The sequence below is a fragment of the Anser cygnoides genome, chromosome 11 (genome assembly GCF_040182565.1).
Source record: "Anser cygnoides isolate HZ-2024a breed goose chromosome 11, Taihu_goose_T2T_genome, whole genome shotgun sequence".
In the NCBI taxonomy this organism is placed as follows: Eukaryota; Metazoa; Chordata; class Aves; order Anseriformes; family Anatidae; genus Anser; species Anser cygnoides.
Window position 1 is genome coordinate 19,926,056 of NC_089883.1, and position 17,243 is coordinate 19,943,298.

Genomic DNA, 17,243 nt, shown 5'->3' on the forward strand with positions numbered 1-17,243 from the left:
CCGTTTCCGTGTCGCGAACGGCCCGAGCGGCAGCACTGAGCAACACCAGGCGCTGCGACCCCTCGTCCTCCGCTCGCTGGGGGGCTCGGCCTCCTCGCCCCCTGTCCCGACCGGCCCCGCCCCTCCCGCAGGCCCCGCCCACAGCGCCACACCCACCCGCAGGCCCCGCCCACTGTGCCGCACCCATCCATTGGCCCCGCCCACTGTGCCGCACCCACCCGTAGGCCCCGCCCCCTCCGCTAGGCCCCGCCCCCTCCCGCGCAGCTCCGTGCCCCCCCCGCGGCCGCTGCCCACCCGCGCCAGCTGCCGCCGCGCAGGGGGCGCCCGAGACAATCAGCGGGGGGCGAGGGGCGGGGGGTCCTGCACAGCCCCGGGAGGGGAAGCGGGGGGGGGGGGGGGGGGGGGGTTGGGGAAACAAGATTTTGATAAAAGACCCCTCCACCGTCATCTGCAGCTCGCCCGTTAGGAAGCAGTCATAGTTCAGGCGTTGCATCTGCATTTCAGACCGCTTGTTGTACCTCGTTGCGGTTGGTTGCTGGTATTTCCTCAATCTCTCTCCTAGTCAAGCTCTTCTTCTTCTGTATTTTTGTGTGTAGCGACAAGTGTGATGCGCTAGGCATTATCCTGCTTTGTTTCTGAGTATCTCCTGTACTGCGTTACGGTTTCATTAAGTTACTTTTTTTAAGCTTTGCTACTGTTCTCACTTTATGCCGTGCAATATCATCTGCTGTGTTTGCTAAGCAAAAAAAAAAAAAAAAAAAAAAAAAAAAGGAAAAAGAAAAAAAAGAAAAAAGCAAGTGATGATGTCATCATGCTTTTCAGTGTTAAAATGTTTCAGCGTTTATGTAGTCACAAAAATGTAGTAAATAAAAGGTTGGATTTTCCAGCACTTTAAATTTAGCTATCTCTTGCCTCCTTTTGTGTCTCCTTGTGCCAGCACCGGGTAGTGCCTGAGCACAGGGGTGCTTGCGGTGTCACAGGTAGGGGCACCCACGGCTGGGACAAGCGGCCCCTTGGGCTGCATACAGTGCCCCGAGCACCCGTCCCCTGCATTTCTCTAATTGAGGGAAAAAAAAACATGAAGAAAATAAGCGAAGCATGTAATCTCGGTTTCCTTTATACTGTCTTAGGGTATGGATGTCACCAGACTAATTCACAGAGGTGTTTCCTTTCGTGTGATGGAGTCCGCCTCGGGCCCGCAAGATCAATATTTAATTGTTCGAAGGGATATTGTATTCCTTTCCTGTCACTGTTGTTAATGCCTCCGCTCCCTGTAATCCCACAGGGTCTTTTCCGAGGGATCTGATGGCAGAGATTGCCCATTGGGAGGCAGCCCCACCGCGAGGGATCCAGCAGTGCACTGAGCCCCCTTCTCCCCAGCCCCTACTGAAGTGCAAAGTGCCACAAAATTTAACAGCTTTTTGTGGAAAACAGGGTTGCAGCGCTGAGAGGAGGATTAAAACTTCATTTTCATCCCATAAATCATGGCATCAGCTGCCTTTATGGGGGGGGATGGTCTGCACGCTGCTGACAGTACTTTCCCTCTGGAACCACCCGCAGGCTGGGCCCTGCCGTGCGCCTTCGCTGTACCACGATGCTGAGAGGGGCATGGGACACCTCTGGTTGGGTCTCACACCACCAGCAGTCCCCATCCAGGGCAAGCACAAACGTGAAGGGGAGATGGGAAGGTCCCGTTCCCAAATCAGAGGTGCCCTCCCCACCAGAAGCCATCCCTTGGGGGGGACTTGCTCTCGGCAGCACCACATCGGCCAGGCCTGGGCCGCCCAGGCTCATGTGCAGCAGCCCCAGCACGCCCTGGGGGTGAGGCCTCGCCCCGCATTCCCTTCTCTCAGCAGTCGCTTCGGTCATTCGCTGCCCTGACCCCATGCACTGAGGGGGGCCTGGGGTGTCTGTGACCCAGCTCCCAGCAGCTGCGGCCCCTTGCCTCAGATTGCCCCGGGCCAATAAAGGCTGCCCCGGCCCACCTAGCTCCCCTCAGCTGGGGCCTGTGCCTGGTGAGTGGGGTTGGGTATGTTCTGGGGAGAGCACGGGCTTGTTTAGGGGCAGCTCTGAGCACTTCAGGGGGTTGTGTTTGGTTGAGCAGGGTGGCGGTGGTGTCTCAGGCACATGGTGTGCAATGAGGCACTGCTGCTGTCAGTGTCATGAACTAAACCATGGGTGCTGAGAGGCTGAAGCGGGGTGGAGGGAGGTGCTGCCTGTGGGTTTAGGCCCACCTCCACAGCAAGGACAGGGATGTGGCCATCAGGCATGAAGGGGCAGTTGTGCACTGGCTGCGCTGGTGTTTGGTCACCCGGACTGCTAGCAGCCTTTCCCTTGTTCTGGACTTGTCACAGACATGGCAGGAAGCATGGCCCAGGCTCGGGGCCCCAGGTGGCACCGTGTTGCTGGTGCCACTGCCCACAGCCATCAGCCCAGGCTGGCTCAGGCGAGTAGTGCCCAGCAGGCCCTAGGCGGCCTGGAAGGGTTAACAGGCCAGCACCCCGCAAGGTTTGGAGTGTCTGGCAGCAGAAGTGGGACGCAAGTGGGTACCTGGGGGTGTCACTGCTCTCATGGCACTGCAGCCCAAGTCCTGACCACTGTGGTGGCACAGGCAGGCTCGGCCTCTGGCACTCTTGTTGCTCTCCTGGAGAACAGGCACTGAAGCTTTTCTCACCCCAGGAAAACACAGGGATTGAACAGAAAGCTCAGTGCATGCCAGAAGCCCCAAATCCTGTGGTTCTGCATAGTGTGACTACTGCCTACCATGCACAGCACAGCAGGCTTGGGTAAAAGGCACTGAAGCATCTTCCTATCAGCTCCTCTTAACAGAGGACACTTCCAAAACTCGCTCTTGGCATTGTTCAGTGAGGGCTGGTGGCAGGAGCTGTGGGGGGAGAAACGGTCACGGAAGCACTGCGTTCACTGCAGACACCCTGGTGATGCAGGGACAAGCCAGCAAATTACTCAAATTACTTGAATCTCCCCAGTGGTGTGCAGAGATTCAATCTTGGTATGGCATTAAATCAAGTCAGTGACACAGATCAAAGGATGCTGCTTTAATCACCCAGTTAGGCCTCAGACATCATTAGTTACTCATTATGATGTGTTGATGCCGGCACTCTCCCTAACAGTTATGTACACTCGCTACCAGACATTTTTCTCATCAAATGGGATGTCAATACCTTAACATCTTAATGAGTTACAGTCAATATCCGTTGCGATAAAGCCTGTGTTTTATCATGGTTTCATCTACCCTTAGGGTTTTGATTAAAATGGCAGCTTTTTCCAGGTAATTGATTGAGGAATTATGGAAATTCCATGTAGGAATGAGCACACGTTGCTGCTCGGGCTCCAAAAATCTTACACAGTCTCCAAGCAGCTAGTGCTTCAGAGATTGTAAGGGAGTTTGCTATTTTAGTATAGATCTGGGTATGGTTGCTTTATTCTTTCCCAATCACTCATCAAACAATTTTACTGCCAAAGAAAGTAATTAAAATATCCAAAGGTGTACTGGCAACTGCTACAAGCAAATCACTGGTTTGCAAAGGTCTAAGGGTCGAGAGTAAGCGTTGCTGTCGGGTGAGTGCTAGTTCAGAGGGACATACACAAAACCAAGGTTTCCTGATTTACTTCATTGGCAAAATGCTAAATTGTTTGCAGAAATGTGAGAGCAGCCAGACCAAGCTGCTGGTACAAGTATTCCTTTAGGTTCAGTATTGCTCATAACACCATGTGAAGTGAAGGACTCAAACCAGCTGAGCAAGGACGAGCCTCGGCTGAAGGCAAACCTCCTACTGTGCCAGCAGCCCGCACTCCCCTGTCTGTCCTCAATCCTCTGCGGTGCCTCCTGGCCACGCTTAGGTTATCGTTGCCTGCACTCTGACCTGGCTCCTTATAAATACGTTAATTAAAACAAGCTGTTTCAGTAATGCCCTCTAAGCAAACTTCAGTGACGTTTGTGATGCTTCTCATAACAACAGACCCAGGGCTGCAGTATGGGGCTTGAAAGCCGCATCCAAATTGCCTTTCATTTCAAAAAGCTCCTTTACACAGGAAAGGATAGCAGAGGTTTCCTGTCTCTAACCTAAATCTTGGGTTAGACATTTCTGTGCTGTTTATGGCAGTGTAAGACTGGCTGTTGGATTCACAGGAATAAGAGAAAAATTGTCATATTCTTAGCAGTCACTGGAAATAGCAAATGAGTTGGGATTCACGTTGGAAAATGCCAGCTGCTTCCTCCGGAGCTCGGCAGACCTGTGGTGGGGACACGGCTGGTCTTGCTGGTCCCTGGTGCTGCTGGGGCGATGCCCTGCACGGGGCCACCGCGCTTCCCCCAAATGATGCAGGCAGTGCCATGCTGAAAAGTGGCAATGCCCTGGGTCCCCCTTGGGGCTGTCTGATGGACGCCACTCCCGATGCCCTGCTGCTGCTCCTGGGGGGGCACTGGGCTGCAGGGGTGGCTCTGCGGGGCCAGGGGACTGTTGGCAGTGTCCCTGCTGGCATCAGCAGAGGGTCTCAAGGAACAGGCTGTAACCACAGCCCCAGGCCTGCTGGGGCTCAGGAAAGGGTCCAAGCTCCTCCAATTCAGACATGGAACCTTTTGCAATGAGTTTACATCTCTCATTGTGAGTATATATTCTATTTATAGGTATTTTTAAAGAATATAAAGTGTAAGCCTGGCTGAAGAGTGATCCTACAACATGCAGGACTGAGCCCACTCCCTGGTCCATTCCCAGAGCTGCCTCGCTCCGTGGATCCTTGTGGGATGCTTGCAGGAACGCCTGCCTTCAGGTTGACGTGAGTGCCTGTCCCCTGCTTCATCAGAAGCCTCACGAAACAAGCCTGGTCCTAAAGCCCTGAGTGCTAGAAGTGCACAACTGAGAGCTGTAACCTTCACTTGGGAAGGGAGGGAGGCAGTATGCTCCTGGCTGTGACAACCATAGCAATGATGTGATGGCAACCCCTAAGCTGCCAGAACCATGAGGCACATCAGACACACCAAATTCACTGGCTGCATTTATTCTTCTATGAAAAGTGAGTGCCTTGAGTTTTGAGGGTCTCGCTGGCCTGGGACTGGCAGTACTTTCCCAAGCCCCCAGGTTCCTGCCTGCCCGCCCGCGGGGCAGGTGGCTGCTGAGCAGGGAACTTTGCGTCAGGCTTCGCATCGGCTGGGTGCCTGCAGCTGCTTCGGCTCCATCTGCTCCTGTGGGAGGCCAGGCAATTAGCTCCCAGCTGCATGTCACTCACGGCAACCAACAGATGATATGTTCCCTATTATCCCTTTAATTAGGGTATGTGCGGTGTTAATAATAATGCATTATATATTAATTTAAAAGGGTTGTTTCAATCTCAGGCTTGCTGCGCAGGGTCATCAGTATGAGGATATGCATTAAAAACAGATTTAAAATCCCCGAAGCGTTATACAGCCCTGTTTTTTTCAAGTCACTTGACCTTACAAGTGCTTTAGATTGTTCCTTTCTTATATTTCACGTAGTTTTTACATTGCACCTCACTTGGCAAACACTGAATTGCAGGAAGTCACGTGCAGCAGGAGACAGAAGCAAGACCACGGCGTCTGGGTGTCAGTACTGTCTCACAAGGAAGCGAATGGCAGTGCCTGAGGTGCTGGAGGGGCCCCACAGCCGTCACCCAGGGATGTGCTCCCTCAGGCCAGGCAAGTGTGCTCACATCTGTGCTCCTCTGCTGCCACCCTTTTGGCAGGAGGTGCCCTTCCCCAAGCTCAGCATTCATTTGGGAGCCACATCTTGCAAGAGAAATGCTGTTGGCTCAAATCAATCCAAATAGGTCAGCAGCTAGCTCCTTCCCACATGGGTGCACCCATCTCCATGTCTGCAGTTCACAGCCTGGCATAACAACAAAAAAACAGTGCCAGTCCTGGTTCCTGTGAATAAATACACAGCTGCAATCTGCAGCACCTCCTCGATCCCACCAGGCTGCCTGCAAATAGCAATTAGACCCCTAGGAAAGAGAGCAGGGGGGTCGCAGCCCGAGGCTTGCTGTCGGTGTCCTAGCAACTCCAGCCCAGAAATGCCATGGGGCTGGGAGTAGGCACACTGCTGCTGCCTGCCCGCTGCTCCCAGCCCTGCCACCAGGCCTGGGGCTGGCTCAGCACGGAGCAGTTTCACCTCCACCTGCTCCACCGAAGCAGCATGCTCAGCACCAAACCACCTGACCTCCAGCTGCACTTCTGGGGTCAGCAGTGGATTAAAACAGAAGTCCTTGTCACTAGAGAGTGAGTGATAGGGAACCTGGGGTGTTTTTCCAGCTGTAGGATATATGACAGCGTGGTGTAGCATCCTTCTCAGGCACTATTCCAGCAAGACGCTTGGGTATGTGCTTAATTAAATTGTGTGAGAAGTTTCAAGGGCTTGAAAGCATGCAGCTAAATGTTTTGCTCAGGACTTAATATTAATGCCTCAGTTTCCCTTCTCCAACATAGGGAAAGAAATATTTACCTCCCATACAGACTGCTGACAAGCTTAATTCAATCTTACTTGTAAAGTGCATTGTGGGCCTTGGGGAGAAGGTGCTATAAAAAATCACTGAATATTTTTCTGCTCTCCCTGGCAAAACAGCACTTAGCTTTATATATTATCCTGCTGGTGATACATCTCCCTCTGGCTGACAGCAGGAGCAATTAATGTGTATAAAACAAAGGGACTGTTTAGAAGGTTTGTGCTCTAAATAATCTGCTAACACCCAATGACAAATTGAAATCTGAAAAGATGGAGAAGTCAGTGTTTTCAAGGGTTTTTAGTGCAAAAATGTACACACACGTGGCTCGGGAGCAGCAACGTGAAAAGGGCTGTTTCTCAGACAATGTATTTTCTGTATTCCTCATTCTACTTTATGGCCTTTGCTATTCATTTTTCAGTTTTACTGATGTTTTATAAGTTAGAAAACCGTGCTTTAACACTGTTCTCCTATTTCTTTTTTTTTTTATTTGATTGAAAAGAATTTGAAATCGACCTCAGAGGCAGCCAGAGGTGAGTGAAGTCGATGGAGCTGCTGCCAAAAAAGAGGCCTGCGACTGAAGCCAGCGTGGGTGAGGTTAGGATAGTGTTTATTTTTGCAAATCCAAATTATAATTAAGAACAAGCCTCTAATTCTGATTCTGCATTTATACATGTTGAAAATACTCTGCAGGAGAGTATTTGATGCAACACACAGTCACTAGCAGCAGTGCAGCTGACACCGATACTCTAAATACTTTTAATGCTCTCTTTTCATGCACTGAAATATAAGTATACTTCACTGCCTACTCCTTAGCCAAAGGCGAGTGAAAAGCTGTTTCTTCAAACTATCCCACTAGATGGGAAATCATGCAAGCATGTCATAGGAAAAAACACAAATGACTGAAAATATGCAGCCTTTCACCAACAGTTACAGCAAGTCCTTACATCCTTTCCTCCCTGCCTGTATTTCTACACACGACGTTCTGACTGAGCTCAATAATTTTTCTTATGTTTTGTCTTTTTTCAATGACAAATGATGCTTAAAATACCACAGAGTAAGCATCAGAGTCATAGCTACTCACTTGGCACTTCTAATGCTTGATGTGTATTTCATTTGCGATTTATGGTGATGAAAATGAGTTTTAAATTTCCTGAATAGCTGACAAGGTAATGATAGCAAGTCATCAATGAGTTTTGTTTTTTTTAAAGTATGGACATCAGCCACCTCCCTTTTCTGTTTGTGTACGTGTTTGCCCTGCCTTTCCAGGGCACAATATTTTGTCTCTGATGCCTGCTGCAAGTGGCACACAATGGAGCCTCATTGCTCCACAGAGACCGTTCCATGAAAAAATAAATACTGAAACCCAAACTCTCCCAGCAGGTAAACACTGCTCGTCTCCCCTACATAAAGCAGCCAGTGTTGCACATTGGCAGCCCTCCCCTCTGGGCTTCAGCTCCTCGAAGGTCTCGGGGAAGGAACCTGCGTAGGGGGCTGGGGTAACCTGTCCTCCTGGGGCTGTCCTGGGGGGCTGGAGCGTGCCCACCGCCCATGTGGCCACGGGTCGGGGCAGCTACCGGCCAAAGTGGCTTCCACTGCCTCATTATGCTTCTGTCGGTGTAGCTTCTTCCTGTGCTAGGTGGGCATTCACTTTCTGTTCCCCCCACCCTTTTGTTCTCTAGTTAATCTAAGCCCGGATTTATGACAGCGGAGACGGCATGCGGCCTGGGACATCCATGCTACTGCTCTGCAAAGGTGAGTGCTGTTATCTCACATGGAAGGGGGGAAGAAATGCAGAGTCACCAGCTGGGACCACGAACCTACGTAGTCCTCGAGGTGGGGGCTGGTGGGGTGCCCTGGCCACCGGGTGAGCGTGGCACCAGGGCAGCAAGCTCCGCCACGGCCGGGCCAGAGGTGAGCACTCTGCTCTCCTGCCCGCATCCAGCTGTCCATCTTCGCCCACAGTGCCGGCTGTTTTCCCCTTGTTTCATTCACCTCCCCTTCGCCTGTGTTTCCCCTTGTAACTACACTACTGAAAACATATATTCCCCACCTCAGAGAAGCGCAAGGGAGCCTCTGGGCTTTCTGTTTAGCACAGGCTGCAGTTTCTCCACACACTGCAGCAGCTCAGATGTTTTGTGAACAAATTTTGGGTTAGGGCTTGGCTGGGCAATGCGTGTATAAGGCATTGATTGACACCTGTGGTACTTCTGCTTCTTGAGTAATAATGCCAAAAAAGCCCGTGTTTCAGTTCAGATGCCACCTGTAAATCTTTCCTTTAATGCTGGGGATGAAAGGCAGGTGTGCCCACAAGGTCGGGCGGCTCCAGTTTGCGTAAGCAGCACCAACTAATCCCCGCTAAAGCCCTGCAAGTGCCGGGGAGCCCATGTTGTCCAAGTGCTCGGAGCTGCTGCCAGGTACTGCTTGGGGGCACCTCTCGCGTAGATGGAGGTGGCTGTTATCGGAGCGGGAAGTGCTGCAGTGCAAACAAGTGCCACGGCTGGAAAGCTGCAGAGGGGAAGAGAGATGCCAGCAGCTGCTGGGTGCGAGGCGAGTGGCCAAGGGGGTGGCCCCATGGGGTGCTGGGTGCCTGGTGCTGGCGCAGGGCTCTGCAACGAGGGCCCTGTGTCCTGACTCATAAACGTGAGAGGGGTAAACCCAGAAGTCTGATAGCAACCTGGGGATTAAGATTCAGCACTAGACCAGAGCCGGGGAGAAAAGGGACTCTGCACCACTTGTGCCTTCGCAAGTCAAGGCTGTGCTGGGGTGTCTGGAAGGCACTGCCCTGAGCTGGGGCATACAGCAGCCTCCTAGGACAGCCCAGTGCCTGTATCCTCTCCCCAGCTCCCCCGCCGTCCCTCTCGCAAGCAATGTACCTCTTTGTTTAAAGGGAAAGAAAAAAGACTGCAAGTCTTGAGGTGATGTGTTTCACTGGCCGAGTGAAAAGCTGAAAGCACTAGGTATGCAGGGCGATCGCCTCGGTGAAGCAGCTGAGGAAGCGCTTTAAATGCAGCACGTGTTTGTTGCCGGGGCTTTATTGCTGACAGCCCATGGTGGCTTGCTATTGGCTCTGAGCAGTGGAAAAAAGTCTCAATGACAGCAAACAAACGGGGGCAAAGCCCTCCCCCTTTCTTAAAGATCCTCAGATCAAGGCCATGGACTCTTAGCATGCTTGTGACTAGGGCCCTGTTTCCTGCAACGTGATCCCTGTGTGCAAATCCCACGTGGAGCAGATGCCAGAACTGCAGCACTTATTTGACATTTCAGTTAAGAAGGAAAACAAATGTGTTCTGTACTTATCGTTTCTCTTTTAAGCAAAAACGATCAACTTTGAAACAAGGGCTTTGATTGCTGTATCTCTGACGTCACCTGTACATCGATGTGATTCTACAGAGTGTGGCGGGGTCACTGCTGACTTGCACTGATGTCAGCAGGAGAACAATCGGGCTCTGTGCTGGTGAGGCAGCAAAGCTGCTTATGTTTCGTGCAAAGAAAGAAACTCAGTTAAGCAACTTAAAGGGAAAATAAGTTAACCAAGAAATTCAGAAGGAGCCAAAAGCAATATAAGCAAAGATAGTGCAACAATGTTTTAACTGTCCTACTAGTTTAAAAAAAAAAAAAAAATAGCGGAATTAAATAAACATTGACTTCACTATAAATGCATACCATGATCTCTTTTATTTTCAAGTTTTAATTGACATCCAAAGGTAAGCAATTTAAGAACTTACTGCAAGTTTTTTTTCAGTATACATGCTGTACTTTATTGCCTTCGAGATCCTTGCATGAATGTCAGTTTTCCTTTCACTTCAAATAATGTTATGCAACGTGAGAATAAATCAACTAAGGATTACAATTACAGTTTAACTAGTGTAAAAGGAGCAAAGAAAGCACTACCCAATGTAGCCCAAGCTGAAATCCTAGCTCCCTGTGTATTAAGGGGAGTTGACCTTTGTATGTGGGCCATGGATTTCACCACTGATGACATTTGCCAGGCACAGATCTATTTTTTACCCCACAAAGTAGAATCAAGCCTTTCAGTGTCCAGCTTTTCATGCCCCCCCCCTTTTTTTCTGTAGTTGCTATTATACTCTCAATTTCCAGAGACTGTTAGACTCCTGAAAAGATTACTGTAAACCAAAATAAGTTAAGTTTACAAACATTACCCTTGGGGTGATGTAGGCTTGCTCTTTATCACAGGAGGTCTGGGACACTGAGAGAATGCAGCTGGGAACTGACACAAGCAACCCTGCCAAGGAGCAAGGTAAACCACTGTGCTCATCACCACGGGCTATACAGCTACAGGAAAGCAGGTAATGAGTGGAATTTTGGGGAATCTAAAAAAGGAAAAAAAAAATCCCCAAATTGGGAAGCAGTGAAACCTAATTGTGGGTAATTTTCATACGTCTATACTGAAAAACAAGTCCTGATGACTCTATGTGCAACCCTTTCTGTTTGATGCCATTTCTATTCAGTCTTTACTATTAACACAGTATATGTCACTGAATGGCCATGAATATATTAGAAGGACTCCAGCTAATAACTACACACCTACAACTTCTAGAACCAGGCCATGGCAGTTTTGCAATAGCTCTGGCATTTACCTAATAAACCCCAACTCACTGTCTACTTTGGTAAATAATATGCAGCTTCTCTTGTAAACCACACGTGTGGTACATTACATATTGCTCTGCGTTTAACAGTGTGCTACTTTCCTGTCCTACTCTCTCGTAAGCCTAATAGGAGCTGTGGTATTAATTTAACCTGGGTGGAACCGTAGGCTGGACTTGTTGTTCCAGCAAGGTAATTGCTTCACTACGTAAAGGACTTATGCTTTTCATTTACAATGCACATAGGAAGTCATCTGTAATTTCAATATCCTCACCAGTGTAGCTGAAGTAATTCTTATGTTGTGAATGTGCTCACTGTGTCAGTTCTCTCACAGGTGGAGCAGCTCTATTGGCATGGTGAGGTGTACCACCTTTAGGTGGTATTTTAAAGGGGTGCTGGCTCTGCTCCACCTGTGCCCGTCAAGCTTTCCTGTGAAATGGGTACCGATTTGATGGAGGATGCGTCCAGCAGCAAGCCATCATCCTGCTGGGGAGGATGAGCACTGCCTGAGCCTGGACGCGTCCACAAGCCTGCCTGGCAGACGGTGAACGAGATGGCAAGTCATCAGAGAGCTGTGCAGAGAAACTTGCCAAAAGGTGGTTCTGGTACAAGCTCCAGATGAGCCGCCTGCAGCAGCGGAGTCATGCGAGGGCAAAGGGTGTGAACGTGAGTCCTGGTGGAGAGGAGAGCTGCCTGAGCCGGAGAAGCAGGCTGGGAAGTGCCAGCTCCTGCGGCAGGGTGGTAAGCCACGAGCGGGGAGCAGCCCTGCCAGCTGCTGCGCTGTGAGAGGGAAAGTAAACAGGGCTGGCGGAGGCATCAGAGGCTGAACTTCGTGAACTCCTACCCGATGGAGCTACACCAACAATTAACTCAGTGCAATTACTTGTGTAGGAGTGCACTGGAAATTATTGCAAGATGGATCAAGCCATTAGCAATAGAAAATACAGCATTGCAAAACTCCAAATGCTTCCTTCCAAGTGTTATTCACCCACTTTCCACTGAAATTAACAGAAATAATATAAATAGGGTGCTTGGATTCCTGCTGGGTCACTGAAACAAGCAGCAGAGGCATAGCCTCTGGATGTACCTGCTCAAGAGTAAACTGTCAGTGCTGAGTGGTGAGAGATGATTTCGGCTGGAAACAGTTCTTGTGCTTCTGCTTTCCCCCAAACTTCTGCTGTTGACAACATTTTGCTGTTTCTCTTGGCAAATATATTTCTCTAGCTTCTGTTTGGGGAATGTTGGGGCTTGCAGCTGCTACAGAAACTTCAGTTTTACTATGGAAACCTATAAATTTTCTGATTCATGTTTCCATCAAGTTTAGTCCTGGGTAAACATTGTGTAACGTTAGCATTCATCAGTGAACTTGCACAATCCCCTTGAAAAAATATTAAAGAAAAATACTGTTTCCAGTCTAGAATGAATATTACAGCCAAAGAAAAGATCTTTTATGTAAAACAGAATTTTCCTCTCTCTCAGAAATTAATGATCTATTCACAAGTATATAGTTTACTTTTCAGTGTATTACTGCATGATTCGTGAAGTGCTGATGCAGTGAAGGTTAACTGCTGCACTCTTTCTGAGGAGCTGTCTGCCTGCATTGACATTTACATAGAACTTAGCCTTTTTGTAAAGCAGGACCTTTACGTGCCTTTATCTTCCTACTTGTGTGTTTCCGTTCCCATCAGTCACCCCTTCAGAGAGACAGCTGCATTCGTTCTGAGCTTGTATCTATGCATCACGGCGCAGTTACTAAAGAAGCATATGAGGTTTATGAAACATCATTTTAGGAGGTGCTCCAAACAGAGAAGAGATTATACAAGTCACTGTTTCCAGAGGGGATTATGGAAAAGCAGGCTTCAGCTGGCAAAAAAGACCAAACTGTTGGACCGTGCTCCCTGCAACAGTGGCAGAAGAAGAGATCCCATCCCCAGCAGTGCTGAGCACCTGCCACTGCTGCCGGAAAAGCAGAGAAGGCACGGGGCATCCCATGGGATCAAGGAACTGGAGGAGCAGCACAGGACAGGGATTGCTTCTAACTAAAGGAATCTGCTGTATGTGAGCAAGGTCTAGCAGCAAAGCGTGGGGTCCAGGAAATGATTTCTGGCAAGGACTATAAGCTTTCCTTTTGAGAGGAGTGCAGTTATTGCTCCATTGTTCTCATAGTTCCCTCCTAACTTAGCCTTGGCTGTGTCTCCAATGAGAAAGTCCTGCCGGGAAAATAAAGGAATTTAAGAGCACGGGGGAAAAAATATCAGAAGTCATGTAAATCATTTCAAGAAGTTAATTTAAGAGATAAGAACATGATAATAGCTGTATATTTTTGCTTTAAAAGGGCCTAACGGTAGTGAAATTAAGCAGTGGAGGTTTTTGGTAGGAACTATGTGAAAATATAAATCTCTGTATGTTAGCAAATGCCAGGGTCTAACAGCAGAGCACCTACTGATTTACATTTTCTTGTTTACTTTCTTCAAAATATTTAGCACCAGGTCAGTGATCTGTGTTTTGAAGAAAGACAACAAAAATTCTCTTGTTCCTACCCTGCCATAGAGCCTGATTTTCCAGTCACGGGGCAGGTTTCCTGTGAAACTAACTCCATGGACTCGATTGAAGCATTTATACCAGGGAGAGCAGAAAATCAAGCCCATAGGCTAACGTTTTCAAAACATATCTAAAATTAGGTGCCTATTTCCATAATTAGGAATTTCAGTAGAGGTGAGCAGGTTTTTAAAAATGCTATGGATTCTGCCAAAGTCAATGGGATCTGAAGATTAATTTTCCTTTTAAAATCAGGTTGTTCTTATTTAAATGCCTAAATATTGCAGGCCAATGCTGAACATCCTGGGCTGAAGGTTTTCATTTCCTATCCCTTTGTGTAACTGTGTCAGTATGTACCCAGTACACAGAGTCTCATCACGTAGTGCTCTGTATTATATGAATATAGTCCATCTTGCCAGACTTTGATACGACAGTCTGTTTGGGGATTCAAAATGAAAAGATTAGAGGAATTTATTTTCCTCTCTTTGATCCTGAGATGAGCCAAAATGTAACTGGGAGAGGCCTAAGGGCTGCTCAAAATTATGCTGGTGAGAACAGTAGTGGAGGAACTTGTGCACAGGCACAGAATAACTTGTGATAAGCACAGAACAAAACCACCTCCGTGGCTCCCACCAGCAAGATCTTCCTGCCTCTCGGGTCAGGGTGAAAGGATCCCGTGGATGAGCTCTGGGTGCGCTGCCTTATTGCCCCTGCAGTATCTCTGTGACATCACAGGCCGTGGTGCCTGGAAACTCTGAGGATGAGAAATGCATTTTAGGCAATTTTAATGCATTTTTGATCTGTTTAGGTTGATGCTACTAAAATACTTAAATCTAGCTGTTAAATAAAGATGAATGAGGCTAAAATGTACACTTAGAAGGAGGCTGAAGTCAATGGCTGTAACACGAAGGATGGCAGACACAGGGAAGACGTTTTGCTCAAGCTTGTTATTGTGGTTATAGGCATCTTGAGAAAGAAATATGAGGAAGAATTCTCTTCCATTCAACTAGACTCACTTATCTGTATATATCGATTAATTAAAAACCAACCCCAAAATGACTATAAACCCCAAAACTAAACATTTAGGACATATGGCACTTTAATTACATGGGTTTATAATTCAGTAGCAGTTGGCTCTTCTGTTCCTACAGATTAATACATTCCTACAAGCACATAACTCATTTCTATTTTAATGCTTCTTCCAAAGTGGTTACTACTGGTAACAATTAAATTACAGTTGATTCTTCCTAATTTTTTTAGCACATTTCAAGTTTGTTTCACTGCAGACTGTATCCCGTAGTCTATTTCAGATTGTCTAACTTCATCCTTTGGCTCTAATATTCTCCCAAGTGTGGTGATTTTTTTTACCACAGAGGCAAGCATGTCAAAAGCAGTTGTGCTATGCCACTTAGCAGGCAGTAATTATCTGCAGGAATTGCAGGAATCTTGATCTGCTGCATCAGACATCACTTCTGTGACAATTAATGCCAAAAAGACACTTGGGCTAAAATCAAAAATACACTTTGTTCCTGGTTGCAGGGACAGTTACCAAAAGTGTAGAGTGCTGAAATTCTGAAAGAAAGCACAGACATACATTTATCTTGAATAAAATTTTTATTTTTAAGTTTAAAAAAAAAACTACAACAACAAAACTTCCTGGAACAAACGAGGCTTATTCTTACGTTTCTGGGAACAAGACATAGGTGACAACATTGTGTCACGCTGCCCTAAGTAGTGTTTTTAAAAAATCTGATGGCCTTGTTAATGTTTCTACAGAGAATGAGGCTCCCACGGAAACTCACACTTTTCAGCACCAGAGACTATAGATATGTGAGAGCCGCTGTGTCTGCGCAGGCACTGCAGCATAAGCTCTCACCTGTGTAGGCACCAAAGCTAATCAGCTGTGAGATGTAAACTGATAAGAAACCAAGTTTTGTTTGTGCATGTACTCACAGAAGTATGTGTTGATTTAGGCTTGGCAGTTAAAGATCTGTTAGTATTTCTAAACTAATCCTGCTTTTGTGTGACATGTAATGCAGCCATACGTTTTTCAGATGCTTTAACTTCATGTTTGGCTTCTCAGGTCAGAAACCAGTTTCAGTGCTGTCATTGTTCTTAAATAACTTTCAAGTATGCGTAAGCGAATTCTCATGGCTGAATCCCCTTATGCCATATTTTCTCTGCATATTCATGCAGTGTTCATAATTTGGTCGCTGACTGGGAGGAAAGTTATGAGTTCAAGGCCATTTTTAGTCACTGTATCCAAACTGAATCCACATCTTTGGTGTGTTCATCCTTAATTTGCTTTTAGTATTATCCATGAAATATTACATAATTAGATCTTTCTGATCAGTCTAAATTTTCTATTTATTTAGTTATCATTACTCTAGATATATGTCTGTGTGATCAAAAGGAAAACAGTCCTTTCTTGTCTGAAGTAAAGCAGGACCAAACATACCCCTTGCACGCTGGGTCCAGAAATGGTCTGAGTCAACAGGAGAAGCTGACCCTGAATTCTCATACACAGCCATGTACACCAGGACCCTGCACATCAAACCTGGCTTACTCTTGTCATATCCCTTAGAATGGTCTCCTTTTCCTATGATAAACAGTTTTCAGGCTGGTACCTGTATTTCCCATTGGCCTGAGTTATGAAGAAACTGGAAACTGCACTTACTATTTGGCAAATCAGTTAAGAAAACACTGGGGGAAAAGTGCTTTGAGAAAATATTTTCTCGGAAGTTGGGCCTATCTGTGCCTGGTCAGTTGTTAAAAAAATGCCAAACAGAGATTAAGACTTTAAAAATGATTAAAAATTAAAAACTATGTGACGCATAACAGTTAAATAGCTACAGTTGCATTTAATCAGTAGAAAGACAGATTCATTTTTGATTGTAAAACCAATATTAGAACAAGCTACAAGCTAATTTGCAATATTTTACAGCAACAATTAGTGGCGTAAAGGATGTGACTTCATTTGGGTGACTATCACCAGTGGGAGGATCTGACAGGAGCCTGAATCATGCTCTGTGTAGTCATGCTCATCTTCACATATGCATACATACACACACACACTAGTTGTTGCTCAGTCAAATTCCTCTTTTTATAATTCTGGATTGCCACATTTGCAATTATATTGCATCCGCCAGAGAGCTCTGAGGTCTGTAATTGCCAAACACGTATGCAGGAGTCACACAGAGGCTGAAGTGACACTCATGTACTTGTGAGTGTAATATCAAAGCACTGCATGTGATACTCTTACTGGCCTACGTATTCGGGGGTATGGCTGAACAGAGAGGTGTTTACTGGACAGTTTATTGCCTGAAGCACCTGCCCAGTATAAAGCTGTACATCTGATAAATGAGAGAGGGAAATAGGCATGGTTTACGTAAGGCAAATAGCGTAGAATGGAGTTGTAATGAATTCGTACATGCTTTGCAGTGTCAGTGGCTGATCATCTGTCTGTGAGAGGAAGGTGGCTGTGCTTATCCTAAGCATATACAGGGATCCTGGCACACCTGAACGGATGGTGTTGTCAAGTGCCTGTCCTAGCATTAGCAATTTGCCCGTGGGTTCTGCCGGAGCCGGCTCGGGGAGCGGAAAGTACTGATGGCCACGGGGAG

General features: G+C 47.3%; 1 long non-coding RNA gene across 2 annotated transcripts; it reads left to right on the forward strand.

Moving 5' to 3' along the window:
• The first annotated feature begins 6,974 nt into the window (after nt 1-6,974).
• Nucleotides 6,975-12,556, forward strand: LOC106033604 (uncharacterized). 2 transcript variants are annotated; one of them, XR_010834146.1, is made up of 4 exons: nt 6,975-7,071; nt 8,157-8,229; nt 10,672-10,784; nt 11,406-12,556. It is a non-coding gene; the product is annotated as an uncharacterized lncRNA (long non-coding RNA). The 2 variants fall into 2 exon arrangements; XR_007161857.2 differs by having other exon boundaries at nt 10,672-12,556.
• Nucleotides 12,557-17,243: the final 4,687 nt, after the last annotated feature.